We start from the raw sequence: 24388 nt of genomic DNA on the forward strand, positions 1-24388 counted from the left end.
ACACCGGAGAGCAGCGGCAGGTAAGTGTATAAATACACTCACACTATATTACATGCATAAATACACTTATTTAATGAATAAAAAAACTTAGTGGAATTGCTACTTCAACAATGTACACAGCAGAACTCAGCATCTCCATACATTATTTAATGGCTGCTGACAAGTACTGCACTTCATTTCGTATTCAAGTGATAAACGGTACTACTCAGCAGCGGCCACTACTGTAGAGAAGATAACAGCAGATGAGCTGTTTTCAGGCACCTACCTACCTATAGAATATTGATGAATTATTCCGTAGATATATTATTGTAGTGCCCCTGAACCCATCAGGGAACTACAAGGTACTGCATCCTGTGAAAGATGCAGGGCCTACCCCCAGGGACCTGGAAGACCAGTGCCGGTAACAGCAAAACACATTATAATCCCAGTTTTCCCCCCATCCACAGACTGGTGACAGACTAGAATTGGACCCAATGGATGGCCACCCAGGGGTGGAGCCGATCCAGTCCACTAGACAACAACCAAGTGGGAGGGGACAGACTGTTAGACAGTTAGTAAGTGGAAGTGAGGGAGAACGGACGTAACTGGACTGACATGGGAGTGTGACGGTGACCTGAGAGCCCAGGTGTGTGGTTGCCGGTGGAGTATGGCGAAATACTTCTGAAACCATAGCACCAACGGGGTAAAGATCCCTAGGTCAGGCAAACGCTCCAGGCAGACCTGATAAAATCTGCACAGTGAGGGAACCATCCAGGACCTCACTGACCTTAAAAGTCCGGGGGCACCAGCAGCAACAGGAGAACCAAGAACCGGAACAGGACACCGACCCTACAGGGTTCACACTGCCACCGTATGGACCCAAGACTGAGAGGCAAACAGGAGGGGACCCCCAGATGCTCCAAGCAATGGGGACCCACCAACTTGAGAAAGGTGCAGGGGAAAGAAGCCACCAAGTCAACAACCGGCACTGGGACTAAGGGAACCAAAGGTGAATGCCAGGTGAATATGTTAGCCCCATATAATACCTTTATCAGTTTTCCCTATGTTAATGCATACTGATTCCCACTGACTTCAACAGGATCTGATAACAATCTGAATGTATATGTATGTATATTTAGGGGGTTTATGTGCAGTGCCTTGCAAAAGTATTCACTCCCTTGGCTCTTTTCGTCTATTGCTACTTAACAACCCGGAATTTCACAGGTTTTTTTGAGGGTTTGCATCAGTTCATGTACAGAACACTTGATCCAATATTACAGAAAGAAAAAGGTGGCACTCACCAATGGTTTAAAAATGTCCTTCATTCCTTAATCCACTAAAACATGTGGGCAGGAGGATGCGGGTCACGTCTGGACAACAAACGTTTCGTGCACGATCACACTTCAACAGGTCCTGATGTCATCCACCTGTCCACAAGTTTTAATGGATTAAGCAAAAAAGGACATTTATAACGCATTGGTGAGTGCCACCTTTTTCTTTCTACAATACTGGATCAAAAATTACTGTTTCGCTCTTGAGTTGAGACCACTTTGATGCATAATTATTGGGCTTCTAGTCCCCGATCCGGCTTCTTTTGAGCAGTATCCCCAGTTCATTGGTGTGGTGCCGAACCAAACTCTCTATGAAAAACATCCCTAGAGCATGATGCTGCCACTATGTTTCACTGTGGGGACGGTATTCATGGAGTGATGAGCCATGTTGGTTTACCTTGGTGGTCAAAAAGTTTACTTTTTGACTCATCTGACCACAGCACCTTTACCCCTACACTTGGGGAGTCTTCCACACGTCTTTTGGCAAAATCAAAACAAACCTTCCAATTATTGTCTGTAAGTAAAGTCTTTATTCTGGCCAGTCTTCCACAAGGGCCATCTCTATGCAGTATACAGCTTACAGTATTGTGGCTGTATACACAAATGCTCCAGTCTCTGCTTGGAACTCTGCAGCTCCATCAGGGTAACCTTTCTTTCTCTATGCTGCCTCTCTGATTAATGTCCTACTTGCTCAGGCTTTTTGGTGGCCAGCCCTCTCTTGGCAGGTTTGTTGGGGCACCATGTTCTTTCCATTTAATGATAATGGATTTGATGGTGCATCGGGAGATTGGAATATATTTTTAGAACCCAATTCTGACTTGTCCATCCAAACAACTTTGTCTCTGACTGATTTGGGGATCTCCTTGGTGTTCATGGTGTTTGGTTAGTGGTGCCTCTTGCTTAATGGTGTTGCAGCCTCTGTGGCCTCTCAGAAAAGCTGTGTTTATACTGAAAGACAATGTGACACTTAGGGTACATGCCTGCGATCAGTGTTTGCAGCATTTTGGATGTAGAGTGTTTTTGCTGCATCCAAAATGGTGCAATGTACAATACAAGCACAGTGGATGGGATTTCTAGAAATCCCATGTCCACTATGCGTGTGTGGTCTGCAGTGAAAACTGACCTGCGGTGCGGCTTTCCAACACTGCAGCATGTCAATTCTTTGCTGCAGAGTCGCATGCGTCCTACATAGGGAGAACACAAGCAAGAGACCGCAGCGCACTGAACCATGATCGTGGGTACGAGCAGCCGCGGTCTCCTGCGTTCCCCAGCGGAGGAGACTCGCGGCCCCGCAGGTCAGGACCTGCCACGTCCAGGACGCAGCAGGTCCTGATTGTGAGCACATATTCTTAAATTGCACACGGGTGGACTTCCTTTCACTAAGCATGTGAGTTATGAATGTAATTGCTTGCATCAGAAATTTGTATGGGTTTCATGGCAAAAGTGCTGAATACATATGCAAATGCAAGTTTTTATTTTTATTTTAGACCCTAAATTTTATTTTTGCCCATATTTTTCTCAGTTGCCCAACTTAGACTATATAGTGCTGATACAACACACACAGCGTGAAGTAGAAAAATATTTGAACACAAGTATAAATGTAAACAAAATGGGGAAAAAGCCAAGGGAGTGAAGACGAGAACATCAGTGTAACGTTTGCTTGTATGAAGCACACCTTAGCTTAGCATACATTTATTATTTTTTAGCATTGTTTTCCTTTTTCACAGCTCTTTAATCTAAAGGTCTACATGAATATATCCAAATCTAGGGCCTTTCCAAGGTCAAGTAAAAAAATAAATATACATAAGATTACATCATATGTAAGATCTTCCAACCCAACAGACTGATCCATTCAGGAAATATTTGTCAAAGCCACACCTGAAAATGGATCAACTGAATTCCAGACTCCTTAATCAAAGACAGATTGGGGTATGCGGTTTTGTAAAGGAGTCAAAATATTACTTGGCATTCTCTGACTGTGCAATTGAAGGGGTTCTCTGTTTTTATAAAAATATATATTTTTTTGTGAACTCAAATGAGAAGTGAGGGCTCCTTACTTATAGACGCGTGTTATACTGTATTCCCTCTCTCGGCTGCATGTCTTTTCCAGTTGTGGTGCTGTTTGTTTGACTGTTTTATCCGTTGTGCATTGGGCAGGTCCCGACATTGCCAAATCACGGTAGTGTGTTGTTCAGGGTGGGCCATTTATATGGATACACCTAAATAAAATGGGAATGGTTGGTGATATCAACTTCCTGTTTGTGGCTCATTAGTATATGGGAGGGGGAACTTTACAAGATGGGTGGTGACCATGGCAGCCATTTTGAAGTCGGACATTTTGGATCCAACTTTATTTTTTACAATGGGAAGAGGGTCATGTAACACATCAAACTTATTGAAAATGTCACAAGAAAAACCATGGTGTGCTTGGTTTTAACGTAATTTTATTCATTCATTAGTTATTTACAATTTTATGACCACTTATAAAATGTGTTGAAACTGATGCCCATTGTGTTGGATTGTGAATGCAACCCTCTACTCCCACTCTTGACACACTGATAGCAACACCACAGAAGAAATGCTAGCACAGGCTTCCGGTATCCGTTGTTTCAGATGCTGCACATCTTGTATCGTCACAGCATAGACAATTGCCTTCAGATGACCCCAAAGATAAGTCTAAGGGGGTCAGTTCGGGAGACCTTGGTGGCTATTCAACTGGCCCACGATGACCAATCCATTTTTCATGACACAGTTCATGTAGGAAGCTCAGACCTGACACCCATAATGTGATGGTGCACCACCCATCTTGAAAAGTTTCCATACACTAATTAGCCACAAACAGGAAATTGATATTACCAACCATTCCCATTTTATTTAGGTGTATCCATATAAATGGCCCACCCTATAGTCCCACCAGCCTAGTCCGTTATGGACATACATCCTATGGCTATGCCATTAATGGCTAATGGCAACACCTTTTTAAACAAATGTTAACATATGCTAACAATACCAGACTGATGGAGGCCAAAACGAAAACTCTTTAAGTCTTTATTGGGTGGACGCTGAACATGTGATATGGAAACAGCCAAACAAGAAGGAGACATTGACACTAGTGTTGGGCGAATAGTAACTATTCGTGTTCGGATAATGCTTACCAAATATCGAGTACTATTCCAGTATTCGTCACGGCAGGAAAAATGCTCAGGTTCGCCATTGACCTGCATTGGGTTTGTTATTCAAGACTAGCACTTTGCGATTTGTTACGAATAATCCGAACACGAATAGTTACTATTTGCCCATCACTAATTGACACTGTCTTGTGCTTTTTGCTGTTTCTTTCCACCAAATTCTTTAAAATAGTGCACGTTTCATGAATTTTGCACAAAATAAAAATAGTATTTCAGTCTTTAACCGATTTTGCAATGTCTCAGAGCAAAAATAAAATCACACAATTTGCAAAATCCCACAAAATTTGTTCAAAAATTACTACCGTACACAACAAGGGTTGGACTGGAGAAATTTGCGCCAAATTAAAAGAAAGTCACATATGATGACAGTGTGGAAAACCACAAAAAAGCCACATTGATGTAAAAAAAGAACTGAATATTAACTAAAAAAAAGACAATGTTAAAAAAGGCAAAAATTGAAGAATTTGCTGCAAATCATAAAGTCACTAAAGGTATTTACACAAACAAAATCGTGAAAATGCAATGATGAATTGGGCCAATTTGTAATAAAATATTAATAATGGTTCTTAACTGGAAAGTTGAACCAATAGAGCAGAGCAAACATATGAGGATACAATATATGGCGGGTGACATAATTATTAAACACATCACCAATTTTCTAAGTAAATATATTTCTATAAGTGCTATTGACATTAATTTTTGGCTGACGATGTGGATGACGTTACCTGTGTCATACACGTAGCTGGGCAAAATCTCATGCCTGCGCAGAGACATTGCCAGCTCACGCAGAGACACCAATGTTTTCAACTCTGCTCACAATAGGTACATATGATCCCCCATCCTGGTACATGGCCCCTCATCCTGATCAGCCGCCTGCATGAGATGAGGATGCCACACTGCAGGTGATTGGAGGGCGGGTGAGTATAAAATGCTTGTAGCATCCTGGTACATATGATTCCACCATTATGGTACATATGATCCCCATCCTGATACATGGCCCCCATCTTGGTTCACGGCCCCCCCATCCTGGTACATATGATCCCCATATTGGTACATATGATCCCCCATCCTGGTACATTGCCCCCATCCTGGTACATGACCCCAATCCTGATACATATGATTCACGGCCCCCCATCCTGGTACATATGATCCCCATATTGGTACATATGATCCCCCATCCTGGTACATAGCCCCCCATCCTGGTACATAGCCCCCCATCCCGGTACATAGCCCCCCATCCTGGTACATAGCCCCCCATCCTGGTACATATGATCCCCCATCCTGGTACATAGCCCCCCATCCTGGTACATAGCCCCTCATCCTGGTCCATGGCCCCTCATCCTGAGTCGCCTGTATCAGATGACGATGCCGCACTGCGAGTAATCGAAGGAAGAGTGGATGCTCGTACCTCACATTTCTGCTCTCATCATGATGCAAAAAAAGATAGAGCGACAGCTTGTATATTGAAAAATTCGTAAGTTGGTGCACTCTTAACTCAAGGTAATACTGTATTAAAGTTTTTTGTGTTCTAAAGTTGTATACCAATAAATATATTTTATGATTTATTAAACAGCTTGAATATTGTATCATAATGGTGATGAAAAGGCTGATGTTACCATTTTAATACAGCACATTTATCAACTATGAGCCATGTATAAGGGAGTTGAGGTCGGGGAAATTGAGGAGTCGGAGGTTTGGCGGTACCAGCTCCACAGCACAGCTATCAATGAGATATTTTATGTTCTTTTTATGCAATACACATGGCAAAAATACATGAAAATTAGATACTTTCAACTTTAAAGGATCTGTCCGGTTACCAGATATTGACGACTTACTGTATCCTTAAGATGGGCCATTAATATCAGATTGGTGATGGTCTAATTCTAGAGAATAGGAGCTGTTCTGTACTACCCAGCAGCGGCCCCTACATACTGAATATGTTTACATCCAGCTGCCGCCTGAGCTTAAAATAGCTGATTGGTGGGGGTTCTGGGTGTCAATCTGATAAGGATATCACTAGACAATCCCTTTAAAGTTGTTTTGGTGTATCAGACATTTATCCACAGAACAGATGATCTATGTCTGCCTGCTGGGTGTCCACTGCTGGGACCCTTATAATCGCTTGAACACGGGGCCCATAGCCTCCATTCCACATCTATGGGGACGCTTGGCCACGGCAATCAGACATTTATCTCTTCTCCTGGGGGTACACCACCACTGTTCTTGTCAGCCAGCTCTGCTTACATGTTTGTATGATGACGATCATCTGAGAAGTCACTGGCGCAGAGCGGGAAGCGGGAACACTTCTAAGGACAAGTATATAGAGAAGTATCTTAAAAAAGAATTTAGCCATGGAAAACCCCTTTATTCAGCAAAAGAACTGTGGTGTGTGCATGTTGGGAACAGAATCTGCTTTGTGATGGAAGGGCTGGAACTGGGAGCACAAGACTGGCTCCAGCTATCTCTCGTGAGAAATTCTTGAGTAACCAAACACACACCCAGTGTACAGCGAAACTACTGCATTTACATTTTCTCTAAATTCTTCTTTAGTGATGCAGAACTGTGCAGATGCATGAAACCTTCTATACATCCAGCTAGAACAAGCCGAACTTTCCAACTATTGCTCAGCTACAACGAGGATTAGAGGATAGGGAAGCCATTTTTACATCTTTGGTCTTTTAAAGCTGTTGCATCAGTTCCTACCTTCTTAATGAGGGCTCCCAGTCACTTTGCGTGTTGTGACAGGGCAGGTTCTATGGCAGAACGCTCTTTCATGAGAACATGGGAGTGTTCTCAACTACTGAGCACATTACACATTGCCGATCTGATGGGAGTGATTCTCCACACTTCACAGGTTCACTGACGGCAGCTGGCCACGGACAGACAATCGTAAGAGGATACTGTCAATCAAACCACAGCCTGAAAATATCACTTACATATGGCAGGAAAGGAGGGGAAAAAGGAGAGGAATAATGTATTACAGGAGTTTTCCACTTTCAAACAGTCGTCCTCAAAAGAATGGATAATTGTAAAAAAACAAACAGCAGATATTGCTGCAGCCAAGACACAGAGACCACAGCAGCAACAGGAAGGCGGTGCTGGACCAGGGGAGGGTGAGGACATGCCGTGTTTAGTTTTTTGGAAGTATCAAATCAGTTGAGGGTCACTTTATGGAAAGTGGAAACCAATTTAATAATAATAATAATAATAATAATAATTATAATAATAATGCTGAAGAATATAACAACATGGATTCTTTGTATTTAAAGGGAAAATGTCAGCTGTCATCTGATTTCTGCTAGCCAAACCATGAGCATCTTGACTCAGAACCTGTTTGTAGCCAGGTATATTCTCTTATGAAGCACTCCGGCCATTCAGAGAAAATATAGCTATAAGATATTGCTGGGAACATCAGCCTTTGACCAGACTAGACTTGTCCTGCCCCTGGACTGGGTGAATGGCTATCCAGGGGCAGCGTCAGACTAGTCTGGTCATCGGCTATTGTCCCGATCCTTTTTTTTTTCATTCTAGCTATATTTTTTCTGAAACGCTGGAGCACTTCATAGACGCATATTCTTGTCTGTAATTGTGCCGCCAGGCTCGGATTCATGCTGCACATGGTTTGGTATCTTATGAAACAACAACTTTCTGCCCTCATCCCCCACAACAATTGAAACCTGCATCCTGAACACATAGCAATCTTGGAAGTTTAAGACCTGTCCTGATTCTCATGCTCTACAACTTTCCATCCATTCTCTTAAAGGATGGTCCCTCCTTATCAGCTCTCCTCCCAGTATGCATTATTCTTGCCACTGTTTAATGACCTGCCCTGAACTGAAAGCCTGCCTTTGTACCTACCGCCGCTTTCTCCACAGTCCAGCGCTGGTCTGCTCCTCTTCTCAGTGATGTCACCACCACTCTTCAGATTGTCCAGGTCACACTGCCCTCTTGGTCTCCTGGGAGACTTTTTTACAATGTAAGTCTATGCAGCCTTGTTCTGATGCACCATATACTTGCAGTGGAAAAGTCACTTCCGGTGAGAGTGCTTTAAATGGAGCAGCACCGCGAGTGCTTCATCAGTGCACCTTTCAAACTCTTGACTTCAGTGAGGAGGAAGAGAGGGCTCCGTTCCCAGTGTGAAGCCCCCAGTGGATGGCTGACAATTGTCACTTGTGGGACAAACCCTTTAAGGTACTGTCCAGGACAAAAATATTGACCACCTATCCTCGGGATGGGTTAAAGGGAAGATTGATGGTGGTCTGACATCTGGCACTTCCACTGACCAGCTATTACAAACTTCCAAGTGGGAATACCACAGTACCATACACTGACTAATGGCCATTCTTTAGTACCGCAGCTCAGCACCTATGAAATTGAATGATCCTCGGCATGTGACATAAGAATCCTCCTTTTGGCTTATTACCAACTTGTGTCATGGCTCTTGGTCTACAATTTAACCAAAGAGCACCAAAAAATAATAAGCTGTATTATATAAAACACTGGCTGATGTTATACATACACAACATGGTAACATTTCAGACAGCAACAGCTACAGAATACAGTACCAATGTGACCATTTAAAGAGCTTCTCCACCGAAACGTGATTTTAGAAGAATCTGATGGGAGTAATATGCCAGCATGAGACGGAGCATGGTGTGACAGGACAGCTGAGCTTTCCTCTCCTTTGCTCTCCGCACTGGTTTAATCAAGTTTTAACATATTTTTGACAGTCCAGTTAATAGGGACACAATGCCTAACAACCTCAGTTTCTTCAAAGGGATTGTAAGGTAAGGCATTATATCCCTCCAACCGGTCAGACTACTCAGGGATAGGACCCAGGGTGGAGCTGCCATGGTAGCCTCTGCCAGGACCATCGGTCACCCGGGCGGTGAAGTCACTGGCAGCGCTGGACCAGTGAAGGATTTGAGTAGTAAAAAATACTTATTGTATAGCAATCCCTTCTCTCTGAAAATTTTACAAAGTTCTAGAAAACCCCTTTAATTCATTAAAAGCCAACTCCAGTGGGGGGGGGGGGGTTCATTGCTGGAGTGCTGCCCGCTTTAAATCCAAGTCCCCTGTCCCTGGTCTTATACTCACCCTCCACCACTTTCATCCTTTTACGGTATCTCTCTGGTCCCGTGGCACCATATTGTGCCAGTAACTTCTGACTAATAATGAAAGAATAGCTCCGGAACACTTAAATGATGAACTAAGAAAAACATTTTTTTGATGCTTAAATATATTTATTTGTGCCTAAGTCAAAAAGTGTTGCAAATCCAATCCAACGTTTCGACCGTAAACTGGCGGTCTTTATCGAGGATAGGAATATCTAAAGGGAAACCATAACAGTAAGTGGTCGAACGACAAGTGGTCGTCAATTGAGTACAATGGTAGGTAATGGGCAGGGATCCTTATGCATTATTGGAGATAGTAGTGAGTATGAGGAGTCGTTTCTGTGGCTGGAAACGGTATTTTTAATTTTACCGCACAAATGTAGGTTATTCTTTCGTGGTGGTTCAGGGTGTGGGCCAAAGGAAAAAGCGTTACCGATTCCAGCCACAGAAACGACTCCTCATATTCACTACTATCTCCAAAAGTGCAAAGAATCCCTGCCCATTACCTACCATTGTACTCAAGTGACGACTTGTCGTTCGACCACTTACTGTTATGGTTTCCCTTTAGATATTCCTATCCTCAATAAAGACTGCGAGTTTACGGTCGAAACGTTGGATTGGATTTGCATCACTTTTTGACTTATGCACAAATAAATATATTTAAGCATAAAAAAAAAATTCTCAGTTCATCATTTAAGTGCGCCGGAGCTTATTCTTTCATTATTGGATGGACTTCTTTTCTCCGAGCACCTAACTTTATACCACAGTGAGCCGGGTATAATCTATCTAAGTAACTTCTGACTGTCTGGAAGTCAAAAGTTACATCATAAGTGCTCAATACAAGTCTATGAGAGCTAGAACAAGGCCAGAACGAGGCTTTCATAGACTTGTAATGAGTTGTTGCCTCCGGTATTTTCCATGCAACACTGGAGCAGCCGGCAGGACAGAAATTGCCAGAGACCGACCAGACGGACGCTGAAAACAGATGAAGACGCCGGAGGGTGAGTATAAGACCGGGTCAGGGGACGTACATTTAATACACCACTCTAGTGCTGAAAAAAATGATGGAGTTTTGTTTTAAGCAGTTGCCAAGAGGTAATGTGGCGCCCTGTGCCTGAGTCACCACAAATAATAGCTGCATGTGTATTTCAATTAGTATAACATGTATTGTCACCTTTAATGAGATTTGGTTTTCTCTGCTGTTCACCACAAACACACAATTGGCCAAACTCCCTTACTGGGGCTGTTCACCACATACACACATTTGCCCACTCTCCCTTACTGGGGCTGTTCACCACATACACACATTTGCCCACTCTCCCTTACTGGGGCTGTTCACCACATACACACATTTGCCCACTCTCCCTTACTGGGGCTGTTCACCACATACACACATTTGCCCACTCTCCCTTACTGGGGCTGTTCACCACATACACACATTTGCCCACTCTCCCTTACTAGGGCTGTTCACCTGAGCTGATAAAGCTTGTGTGTGCACCCTAGAAGGAGATAGGGGACAAGCTTAGTGTGAGGTAAAAAGTTGGAGTTGGTGTCAGGGTGAGCGTGTGAGAGGAGTGTAAAATGAAGACAGTCCTGTCCTGAGGTAACTGTTGAAACCTATGGAGGGGCCAGCTGCAAATTGGCATGGTATCAGTCCCTAGGCTACCTGGAATTCCAAGGTCAGTGGCAAACTGAGAGACTGATTGAAGCCTTTTCAGAAGGACCAGTGAAATTACCCAGGAGCTCTGGAAACCTCTAGAAGGAACAGTGAGTTTTCCCACAGGATTCAAGTCACTTGCTCACTGGAAGATATCAAGGATCTAGAGTGTTCCTGTCTTGAAAATCACAGGATTTCAAGATACCTTTTCCCAGACAGGGAAGTAGCGGCAGGAGGAATACACTACCACCACACAGCAGAGAAGCCAAACTCTCATTGTGGCAGGTCAGACCACTATCATTGTGAAGGCTATAAGGAATGTTCTGGACTGTTCTGCAGAGCATCAGTAAAAGGTATAAACTCCCTGTCCTGTCTCTGGCTGAATTATTCTCTGCTGCACCATCCCTACCTGAACATCCCCAGGAACCAGCCCTAGATGTGGGGGTGAGGGGACAATCCTCTGGCATTGTGCATCACCACCTGACTCCTGGGGACCTTCAGCAGTGCCCGGACATACCACAGCCGAATATCCCAATTGGAGTCACAAACTCTTTATTTTTTTATTATTTTTCTCCCCTTTTTAATATTATTTTTAACCCCATCACAAAAGCCTGTTGCACGGGCCAATACGGCCACTTCGCCACTCGGATGGCATGACCCACCACCGTGACATCAGAGGTCTTCCGTGGGAGGCACAGTAACATCAACTATTTTATACTATTTCAGGTTTATACACAGATTATGTTCTTTTAAGATATTAATGATATATAAAATGAGGAGGTTACACATGTTACATATCTATACTGTATTTGTTGAGCCATAAAAGGTCACAGAGTTTAAAGATGAGAAATCCTTTGCCTAAGTGAAACTGAAATGGTCTTATCTATCATTACACCGGTGTGTAGTGTAAAACCTGCTCACATGGTATCCAGGCCAAAGTCTGCAGGAAGAACACGTAAAATGAGGAGCCTTGCAATGGTCAACCAAAATACCTGGTGCAAATCATGAAAACGCATCAGTCCCTACACACGTACATGGAGCACTTGTGCCCGGAGTCCCTACTGAACGCAATATTACACATAGAGCCACAGATCGGGAGAAAAGTTCTGAAATGAAACTTTATTTGGGAGGTTGCAGCATTCAGCGCTGGGATCACCCACCACAAGGGCTCATAGCAGTGGTGACACAGAGGGGTACACACAGCTACAAAACAATGGTCATAGAATAGGCACGTGACACATTCCCAGGAACATGCCCAATAAACACAATGAATAGTAACAACTGTCCATATAACCTGACTGGAGGCCGGAGAGAAACACGACACCTAGAACCTTCACAAAGAATGAGTGTGCGACCCACTGTATATTTACATACACAGAAACGTGAACAGAAACCTATGGCCACTTCTATCTTGTCACTGTACACTGTATATTCTGATGTAATGAATGACGGTCACTGGGGGAAATGGCATCCAGGGTTATTCATCCCCCATGTGAATCACAATTTCATGTATTTTGGGGTGTATATAGGACACTCAGTGGTAACACCTCAGTGTGTGTATAGTTAGTGCAGGTGTTTTGTGTATATGTGCTTAGATACATAGAGCATGAGTGTAATATATATATATATATATATATATATATTTAATATCAGTGCATGCTTTTGTATATGTACATATATTTGTGTGTGTGTGTGTGTGTGTGTCTGTGTATACATATATGTTGGTGTGTATTTCCCTGTTTTATTATGAGTGGTATGTATTGGTAAATATTATATAAAGTGTACATATCTGTTTCTATCCGAGTGCTATGTGTTTATTATGTGTATGGTATACTTGTGTCTGTATGTATGCACGTGTAGAGTGTATGTATACTACAATATATTGTCTAATTGTGTAAGTATGTCTGCATACATTGTACATATTATAAATGTGAATGCATACTGTATATTTATGATTTGTATATGTTAAGTGTCTGGTGTATAGTATATGTGTTTCTGTCTGTATAAATGTGGTGTTTATATAACTATCTGTGTGTGTGTGTGTGTGTGTGTGTGTGTGTGTGTGTGTGTTGTCTATGTCTATATGTTCATGTGTGACTATGTGTACATTATATGTACATTGTATGTCTGTATGAATGTGATCTATGCCAATATTTATAGGTGTATATATCATAGCCATTTGTGTGGTGTATATTAGTACATACGTGTGTGTGTGTGTACATGTGTGTGTGTACGTACGTGTGTGTGTGTACGTACGTGTGTGTGTGTACGTGTGTGTGTGTGTGGATATGTAGCATATATACATATATGTAAAAGTGTTTGTATACGTGTGGTGTGTATGTGTATATGTTACTAAAAACCATTATGCATCTATATAAGCAGTGTACATTATGAGTGTATGTTTGTGGTGCGTATGTGTACATGTACATATGTATATAGCAGTTGCCTACATACCACTATACTCCTTATGTGTGTATGTATGCGTTAAGTGGTGTGTATAAAATGTGTGTGTGATGAGTATGTCTACATGTGCATATGTGAGTATACACCAGTACATGGAGAGTACATTATATGTGTGTATATCTTATATAGGTATGTGGTGTATATCTTATATACTTGTGTAGTGTGTACATCCATATGTACATAGAGTATGTGAGTATACACCAGTACATGAGGTGTAAATTGTATTTGTATAGCTCATATATGTATGTGGTGTGTATATTATGTGTGTATACCTTATATCCAGATGTATATATGTGAGTATACACCACCAGAATACACCAGTACATGCACTGTACACTGTATATCTTATATATTTGTGTGGTGTGTACGTCCACATGTACATACTGTATGTGAGTGTACACCAGCAGTATACAGCAGTACATGCAGAGTCCCCTTCCATTTCCCGTCCATGCTCTGTCTCCATGCTATCCGTGGCTCCCCCAGCCTTGTCACTCACCAGTCACAGGGTCGTCCTCATCCTCCGGCCGGACAGTCGGACAGACAGCGGGCTCCGGGCTCCCCAGTGTAAATCCCAGGAGTGTGCACAGTGCAGAGTATCAGCCCGGCCGGCGCTGGTAACTTTCTGCCGTGCACACAAGTGTGGGGCGCAGGGACTCCCTCCACATCCACCTATCAGCGCCGGCAGCCGGGACTTGGACAGGGGCGGAGCCTCATAAATGTCACATTGTTACAGCAGCCTAACCAGTTCATCGTGTCCGCGAGTGCGGAGGCGCCAGCAGGGGGCGGCAGACACGCCAAACGTCCCAAACTTTCCACACCAACTTTCCCGAGTCTAGTGGCCCAGAGCCCTGCGCAGCTGAGGGTGACACATGCCCACTATAGCGTGGACTGCCTAAACTGCCGCATTACACAGCCCTCAGCCTCCACCTCAGGCTCCATACATTGTGCTCTACAATTTTTTTTACTTTTTAGTGGAAGCATAATCTTAGGCCGTATTGAGATGTCAGTCTCTCGTGTACGTGTTCTATATGTATGTTTTCAGTAATAGAGCGTCTCCCTATTACAGGCTATGGAGCTGTTCACATGGGGGAAAAAAAGGCTATGGAGCTGTTCACATGGGGGGAGAAGGCTATGGAGCTGTTCACATGGGGGGGGAAGGCTATGGAGCTGTTCACATGGGGGGAGAAGGCTATGGAGCTGTTCACATGGGGGGAGAAGGCTATGGAGCTATTCACATGGGGGGAGAAGGCTATGGAGCTGTTCACATGGGGGGAGAAGGCTATGGAGCTGTTCACATGGGGGGAGAAGGCTATGGAGCTATTCACATGGGGGGAGAAGGCTATGGAGCTGTTCACATGGGGGGAGAAGGCTATGGAGCTGTTCACATGGGGGGAGAAGGCTATGGAGCTGTTCACATGGGGGGAGAAGGCTATGGAGCTGTTCACATGGGGGGAGAAGGCTATGGAGCTATTCACATGGGGGGGGGAAGGCTATGGAGCTATTCACATGGGGGGAGAAGGCTATGGAGCTGTTCACATGGGGGGAGAAGGCTATGGAGCTGTTCACATGGGGGAAAAAAAGGCTATGGAGCTGTTCACATGGGGGGAGAAGGCTATGGAGCTGTTCACATGGGGGGAGAAGGCTATGGAGCTGTTCACATGGGGGGAGAAGGCTATGGAGCTATTCACATGGGGGGGGGAAGGCTATGGAGCTGTTCACATGGGGGGAGAAGGCTATGGAGCTGTTCACATGGGGGGAGAAGGCTATGGAGCTGTTCACATGGGGGGAGAAGGCTATGGAGCTATTCACATGGGGGGGGGAAGGCTATGGAGCTATTCACATGGGGGGAGAAGGCTATGGAGCTGTTCACATGGGGGGAGAAGGCTATGGAGCTATTCACATGGGGGGGGGAAGGCTATGGAGCTATTCACATGGGGGGAGAAGGCTATGGAGCTGTTCACATGGGGGGAGAAGGCTATGGAGCTGTTCACATGGGGGAAAAAAAGGCTATGGAGCTGTTCACATGGGGGGAGAAGGCTATGGAGCTGTTCACATGGGGGGAGAAGGCTATGGAGCTGTTCACATGGGGGGAGAAGGCTATGGAGCTATTCACATGGGGGGGGGAAGGCTATGGAGCTGTTCACATGGGGGGAGAAGGCTATGGAGCTGTTCACATGGGGGGAGAAGGCTATGGAGCTGTTCACATGGGGGGAGAAGGCTATGGAGCTATTCACATGGGGGGGGAAGGCTATGGAGCTATTCACATGGGGGGAGAAGGCTATGGAGCTGTTCACATGGGGGGAGAAGGCTATGGAGCTATTCACATGGGGGGGGGAAGGCTATGGAGCTATTCACATGGGGGGAGAAGGCTATGGAGCTGTTCACATGGGGGGAGAAGGCTATGGAGCTGTTCACATGGGGGAAAAAAAGGCTATGGAGCTGTTCACATGGGGGGAGAAGGCTATGGAGCTGTTCACATGGGGGGAGAAGGCTATGGAGCTGTTCACATGGGGGGAGAAGGCTATGGAGCTATTCACATGGGGGGGGGAAGGCTATGGAGCTGTTCACATGGGGGGAGAAGGCTATGGAGCTGTTCACATGGGGGGAGAAGGCTATGGAGCTGTTCACATGGGGGGAGAAGGCTATGGAGCTGTTCACATGGGGGGAGAAGGCTATGGAGCTGTTCACATGGGGGGAGAAGGCTATGGAGCTGTTCACATGGGGGGAGAAGGCTATGGAGCTATTCACATGGGGGGGGAAGGCTATGGAGCTGTTCACATGGGGGGAGAAGGCTATGGAGCTGTTCACATGGGGGAGAAGGCTATGGAGCTGTTCACATGGGGGGAGAAGGCTATGGAGCTGTTCACATGGGGGGAGAAGGCTATGGAGCTTACAGGGTATGGAGCTGTTCACATTGGGGAGCGGTTTCCCAATTACAGGCTATGGAGCTGTTCACATGGGGGAGCGATTGTGAATTGTGGAGAATTCCATCAGGTCAAATTCTCTGAGGGTATGTGCGCACGTTGCTTTTTACCTGCTTTTTACCTGCTTTTTACCTGCTTTTTTGCTGCTTTTTCTTCTGCGCTGTTTAATGCCAAAATGGATGTGTTCTTCTATTCAAGCAAAGTCTATGGGAATTTGGGTTTCTTGTTCACACTATGTTGTTCAAAATGCTGCCTTTTTGTGGCAGAACTTTGGTCAAAAACTCAGCTTTGCAGTGCAAAACCCAAATGGCAAAAACAATTGACATGTTGCTTCTTTGAAAAGCTGAGTTTTTGACCAAAGTTCTGCCTCAAAAAGACAGCATTTTGAACGACATAGTGTGAACAAGAAACCCAAATTCCCATAGACTTTGCTTGAATAGAAGAACACATCCATTTTGGCATTAAACAGCGCAGAAGAAAAAGCAGCAAAAAAGCAGGTAAAAAGCAGGTAAAAAGCAACGTGCGCACATACCCTAAGGCCTAAAACACACTTCCGCAAAAAAAACGTCCTTGTGACTCGGTCCGTTTTTCGGGTCCGTGTTCCGTTTTTTTGGGGCGTTTCTCCGGTACGTATGGCATCCGTGTGATGGCGTATGCGAGCCTTGTGTACGTGTAAAATGTCCGTGTTTGTGTGTAAAATGCCCGTGTATGTGTACGTAGAATGTACGTGTGGAATGTCCATGTGTGTGTTGCACAATGTCGTTGATACATGTCGGCTGACAGCAGACAGAGTTGCGCGATGAGAATGAACTCGGGTGAACTTCACCCGACTTCATTGTCATGCCGCGGCTCTGTCTGTGTGCCGCGTACTGATTAGCGGTAACCTGTGAAGGATTCACCAGTGACCGCTAATCCCCCGAGTGACTGAAGTTAGCAGCCCTCTCTCATACTTGCCACTCCCCGATCAGCAGCGCGGCGAGGAACAGCCGTGCAGAGAATTATTAAATTGGTGATTATGAGGGAATTTGTTAGTGTTTTTTATTTCTAATAAAGGATTGTTCGGGTGTGTGTGTTTATTTACTGTAATTTACAGATTAATCATGGAAGGTATCTCGGGGAGACGCCTGACATGATTAATCTAGGATTTAGTGGCAGCTATGGGCTGCCAAATACTCCTTATTACCCCGATTTGCCAACGCACCAGGGCAAATCGGGAAGAGCCGGGTACAGTCCCAGAACTGTCGCATATAATGTATGCGGCCATTCTGGGCGGCTGCTGACTGATATTGTTAGGCTGGGGGGCTCCCCATAACGTGGAGCTCCCCATCCTGAGAATACCAGCCTTCAGCCGTATGGCTTTATCTGGCTGGTATTAAAATTGGGGGGGAACCGCACGCCGTTTTTTTTAATTATTTATTTATTTTACTGCACATTATAGACACGCCCACCGGCTGCTGTGATTGGGTGCAGTGAGACAGCTGTCACTCAGCATGGGGGGCGTGTCTGACTGCAACCAATCACAGGCGTCTGTGGGTGGGGAAAGCAGGGAATACGAGATTGATTAATGAGTGGCTGGCATATTCAAAGTAATTGTTGCCGCGTATTCTCTCAACAGCTGTTCCTCGCCGCGCTGGTTATCGGGGAGCGGTATGAGCCGGGGGAAGAAAAAAAATGAACGCCAATGTAAGTATGACTGAGAACAGCAGAAAAAAAGGTAAGTATACTGAATTTAATTTAAAAAAAACAAAAAATAAGATCGCTAGTGTAAAAACGCACACTCACGAAACGTGCTGAACATACTCCGTGTGTGGTATGTGCAGGCACGGACCCATAGACTAAAGCGGGTCCGTGCCTGCGTGCTGCCGGCCAAAAACGGACATGTCGTCCGTGCAGAAAAGCGCACACACGTACTTACCACACGGTCACACGTTCCGTGTGATTTTACGTGTGTGTGCCATCTACCATAGAATAACATGGGTCTCCGTGTGTACGTGTCTCCGGTACGTACAAATACGTACCGCACACGTACAAATTAAACGGATGTGTGTTGCAGGTTTCATACAAGTTTATGGTTCGAGGAAAATCAGTGACTTACCACTGATGGTCAGAACTGCCTGACTGATGAGAAAGCTCGGATGGACAACGGTCCGTAATGTAAAACATGGCCCTCTGAATGAGGCCTGCGGCTGCACTATGCTCATGGCTCTGTGTGGATTCTGTATGAATAATGTTTTGGGGCTTATGATGTTAAACTAACCTTATATGTTATTGACTTGCAGGTTGGCACAATGAACGGCACAATAATTGCAAACTACACAGGCCAGTGTAGGAATACTGAATAGGTAGCTCCATTTGATGTGGTAAGGAGGCCAGTGGCATTACCTCTTATTGTTTCTATAGGCAGTTGTGCACTATGGGGGTACCATACTGTAGAAGGCACCAAAGGAGCAGTATACATTGTTGGGGTACTTATAGGGTATCAAGCTGTGTGGGGGCACTATTGTGGAATCATTCCTGTGAGTCGGGCACTAAGGACATAACATTACTGTGTGGGGGCACTAGTGGGACATCATTACTGTGTGGGTGTACTAGTGGGACATCATTACTGTGTGGGGGTACTAGTTGGACATCATTACTGTGTGGGGGCACTAGTGGGACATCATTACTGTGTGGGGGCACCAGTGGGACATCATTACTGTATGGGGGTACTAGTGGGACATCACTACTGTGTGGGGACACCAGTGGAACATCATTACTGTGTTGGCGCCAGTGGGACATCATTACTGTGTGGGGGCACCAGTGGGACATCATTACTGTGTGTGGGTACCAGTGGGAAATCATTATTGTGTAGGGACACTAGTAGGACATCATTACTGTGTGGGTGCGCCAGTGGGACATCGCTACAGTGTGTCACTGGTGGACCACCGGTCTATCTGAGCATCTGATTGCATGCTCAGTAAGGGATTATGTGCCGCCCCCGTAGCGGACGTCGCTTGAAAAAGGACTTGGACTCCCGGACTTCACTTTTCAAGGCGCAGGTCACCAAGGTTAGTGGGTCCTGCTCGAATCCTGTTCGTGACGCCAAGTTTTTCGAGGGTGTGCTGCCCCCGCGACAGCCGAAGTGGCTCGAGGGGTCTCCGGATCCGAAGGGGTGCCGCGCGGCCTCTCGAAATAAAAAGTTGGGTTTTGTTGGATATGGTGGATTGGATAGTGTTCGTGCCGCCACCCACGGTGTGTGGTAAGGCAGGACACCACCGCTGCTGCGTTTGGAAAGGGAGCGCCCGGGAGCGATGGGATGGCAGCTTAAGGTGTTAACCCCTCCGTGGGCAGGGGGAAGGTATCCCGGGGCTCGGTGATAGGAATGGCTGGGGACCCCTTTGGACAAAGGGGGCACAACGTACTCACACAGTCCAGATACGCTGACACTGACACCTGGTAAACCAAAGACCTGGAATATCCTGCTGCTGTTGTTAGAGCACGCTGGGTCCGTGCCCATTTTGCGTTGCTTGTTGGTCTTAAGCCTTGTCCCTTGGCACAGTGTTTAACTCTTTGTTTTTGGATCCCTTTTGCTATGACTACTCGGGGCTAGCAGGGTGAGCTTGCTCTCAGGGTTCACGCTTGGGATTTTCTGGACGTTTTTGGGAAGTCCTATCCCCCTCGTTGCACTAGTACCCCGATTCTGGAGCGGGGGGAGAACGGCTTGTAAAGACTCTGTCCTCGTCGGGTGAATTACTGGGCTGCGTGAAGCTACTTCCCAGCCTAGGGTCCGCGTACCCCTTCGTGCCCTGGCCCCTGCCCGGTTGTAGCACAAGGCTGCCGAACTGCCCTCCTTGGCAGTACCGTGCCCCTTGCCACTACACCCTGCGACCGAGGTTCCAGCTCCTTCTGGCCAGGACAACGTCTGGCACCTGAGACGAGTACAGGAGCCCAGCTCCGCAGCGTGACCTCTCACTGTCACTGCTGCACTTCAGCTCTCTATTCACTAACTGGCACTTCTGGCCCTTCTTCTACCATCCCTCCATCTGGGTGGCCCTATTCCCCTCAGGCTGCCCAATGGGTGTTTGGTGGGTGTGGTGCAGAGTGTTCCCGAAGATTTGTATATACCTGTTGTTAGCAACACCAAATGGACAGGACCCGTAACCAAGGAGGAGCAGGTACCATGCAGAAGGGCAGATTGCATGGCACCTGTAACGACCTGATAGGCCAGAGCGTCACAATTACATGTTATACACAATTTTGTGAGAGATGTAACCAGGGCTGTGGAGTTGGTAGGCCAAACCTCTGACTCCTCAATTTCCCTGATTCTGACTCCAACTCTGACTCGACGACTCCGAATCCCTCATACATGACTCATGTTTGTGTTGAATTTTCTGTAGTAAAATGGTAGCATCACTACTTATATCATGTAGCTGAATTGCAGCACAGATTAATCTCATCTAAATACCTAGATTCTTTGATCAGGAGTAGAACAGACATTTATAGGGCATTTCATAACTTTCCCAAATTCTTATGAAAAAATATTTATCACACATTCCATTGAACCGCTGTACCCAATTTTTTATATACAGTTGAAACCAGACCTTTCCATCCGCTCTCTTTAAAGACAAATCTGCATGTTTTTCTCAGTATCTGACATGAAGTCAGAACAAACCTTCCCATTTTTAGGTCAATTAGGAACCAACATCTATATATATAATTGCCTTATTCTGTCTGTCTGTCTGTCTTTCTCCAAAATTGTGTCACCGTGACAGTGTCCTTACAGTCACAACCGTCGGATTGGCCGCTGGGCTCGGCCTGGGCCCTGCCCCTCCACACGGAGTGGCCGCTTGGCTCGGCCTCGCCCCGACCCCCGCATAGATTAACCGTTTGGCCAGGCCACGCCCCCGCACGCGATGCCCACTAGGCCACGCCCCCCGCATGCGATGCCCGCTAGGCCACGCCTCGCACATGATGCCCGCTAGGCCACTCCCCCCGCACGCGATGTCCACTAGGCCACGCCTCCCGCACGCGCTGCCCGCTAGGCCACGTCCCCTCACACTATGCCCGCTCGGCCACGCCCCCCACAAACGTTGGGCACCTGTACACCTCCCCCCCAGGACAACTCCTCCCATTATACTCCTCTTTCCCCAGGACTACTCCTCCCATTATACTTCTCCTATTATAATCCTCCTATTATACTCCTCTCTGAGGGGTGCGCAGCATGGGGGATGGAGCACGATGGGAAGTGCAGCATGGGGGATGGTGCACGATGGAGGGTGCAGCATGGGGGGTGGACCACGATGGGGGGGTGCCCAGAATGGGGGGATGAAACACGATGGTGGGTACGCAGCATGGGGGATGGAGCATGATGGGAGGGGCCCAGAATGGGGGGATGAAACACGATGGGGGGTGCGCAGCATGGGGGATGGAGCATGATGGGGGGTGCGCAGCATGGGGGATGGAGCACGATGGGGAGTGCAGCATGGGGGATGGAACACAATGGGGAGTGCAGCATGGGGGATGGAGCACGATGGGGGGTGCCCAGAATGGGGGGATGAAACACGATGGGGGGTGCGCAGCATGGGGGATGGAGCACAATGGGGGTTGCGCAGCATGGGGGATGGAGCACGATGTGGAGTGCAGCATGGGGGATGGAGCACGATGGGGGGTGCAGCATGGGGGGTGGACCACGATGGGGGGTGCCCAGAATGGGGGGATGAAACACGATGGGGGGTGCACAGCATGGGGGATGGAGCACGATTGGGGTGTGCAGCATGGGGAATGGAGCACGATGGGGGGTGCGCAGCATGGGGGATGGAGCATGATGGGGGATGCGTAGCATGGGGGAAGGAGCACGATGGGGGGTGCAGCATGGGGGGTGCAGCATGGGGGGTGGACCACGATGGGGGGTGCACAACTCCCCCCCAAAACACACACACACCGCCACACATGCACCGCACAACACACCACACACTGGGAACCACAAACACCGCGCTACACAGACACCCACACACACACAGACAATGCTGCACACACACAACACACAAACACCGCGGCACACACAAATATATGCACATACCGCGCAACACACACATTGCACAAAACATACCTCCCCCAAAACACACACACGCCCACACAAACCGCGCAACACACACAGAACCACACACACACACAACGCTACAGACACACAGCGCTCCACAAACAATGCAACACACAATGCAACACACAAACAACACCACTTTCACATACCCCCACCCAGACAACACCCAGAACATTTACAGCGCCCTACACAAACACTTGGCAACTACACACAACAACATCTATATATATAACAAAAATCATACATTAACTACACAATACGTAAATTCTAGAATACCCGATGCGTTAGAATCGGGCCACCTTCTAGTTATTTATATTTGTCAAATGCCAGAATAATGAGAGAGAGAGAGAGAATGGTATAAAGCATTTTTTTTATTAATTTCTACACAGTCAAAAGTCAGAGTACTATGCCTTTAAACAATATGGGACAGCCCATATGGTGATGCCATGCCTTTGGAAGCTTCTGATAGGTTTTTTGGCAACATCTGAGTTATATAGAGACACACTTGTGAATGTATTTGAATGCATACCTGAAACGCACTGCTTCTTTTTATAGCATCATAGGAAAGTCAAAAGAAATCAATCAAGATTTCAGGAAGAAAATTGTGGGCTTGCACAAATTTGGTTCATCCTAGGGTGCAATTTCCAGATACCTGAAGGTGCCTTGTTCATCTGTACAAACAATTATATGCAATTACAAAGAAGATGGGAATGTTCAGCTATCATACCGCTCAGGAAGGAGACAGGTTTTGTGTACCAGTGATGAACATGCTTTGATCAGACTTGTGCATATCAACCCAAGAACAAAAACAAAACACCTTGTGAAGATGCTGGCAGAAGCTGGTAAGATTGTGTCATTGTTCAAAGTGAAACGAGTACTGTATCAATATGTGCTGAAAGGCCACTTTTCCATGAGCATTGCAAACCTGGAGAGGAGTTTAGAGCACACTGCGCGGCTCTAGCTGAGGCCAGTGCTATGCAGGAGGGTGGAGATGGGGAAGGTCAGGGCCTAGAGGTAGGTAGCTGGTTGTAACAGTTAGAAGAAGAAGTAGGGGGGAAAGTGTCAGGGAGCCTAGTCCTAATCTGGCACAACCTAGTAAATATGCCTGTTTGGCTGATATTAGGAATGAAGGGCCAGGACTAGGATCACTACAGCAGGACATTGCTCCTAGCCACCAGGAAAATGACTGCTGTAGGAAGGAGGGAAATAGGAGTGCAGCAAAGCCCAGACAGATGTTGGTGGTAGGGGACTCTATAATTAAACAGACAGAAATGGTTATCTGTCGCCAAGACCGTGAATGCCGAACAGTGTGTTGTCTGCTGGGTGCTCGGGTTCGGCATATTGCGGATCGGATAAACAGATTGCTGGGTGGGGCTGGGGAAAACCCAGTGGTCATGGTGCACATTGGTACTAATGACAAAGTTAGAGGCAGGTAGAAGGTCCTTAAAAATGATCACAGGGAACTAGGAGACAAGCTGAAGTCCAGGACCTCCAAGGTGGTGTTTTCAGAAATAATACTGGTGCCACGAGTGTGACGCCCTGGACTAGTCAGGTCGTCCCAGGTAGTCCCACGCACACACACACCCTCCCTAAAAAGGTGACAGCAGCCAAACTTCAAAACCCTTGTCACCTCCCTCTAGGTTTGATGTCCAC

The 24388-nt window shown here is 46.3% G+C and overlaps 1 protein-coding gene across 2 annotated transcripts in view; it reads right to left on the minus strand.

Moving 5' to 3' along the window:
- RHBDF1 (rhomboid 5 homolog 1) overlaps positions 1–14406 on the minus strand; it is a 213735-nt gene extending 199329 nt beyond the window's left edge. For both annotated transcript variants that reach the window (XM_075319074.1, XM_075319073.1), the window contains exon 1: positions 14229–14406. The gene's annotated coding sequence lies outside the window, so the exon portion shown is untranslated. The remainder of the gene's footprint in view (positions 1–14228) is intronic.
- Positions 14407–24388: the final 9982 nt, after the last annotated feature.

The sequence above is a fragment of the Anomaloglossus baeobatrachus genome, chromosome 7 (assembly GCF_048569485.1).
Source record: "Anomaloglossus baeobatrachus isolate aAnoBae1 chromosome 7, aAnoBae1.hap1, whole genome shotgun sequence".
NCBI lineage: Eukaryota > Metazoa > Chordata > Amphibia > Anura > Aromobatidae > Anomaloglossus > Anomaloglossus baeobatrachus.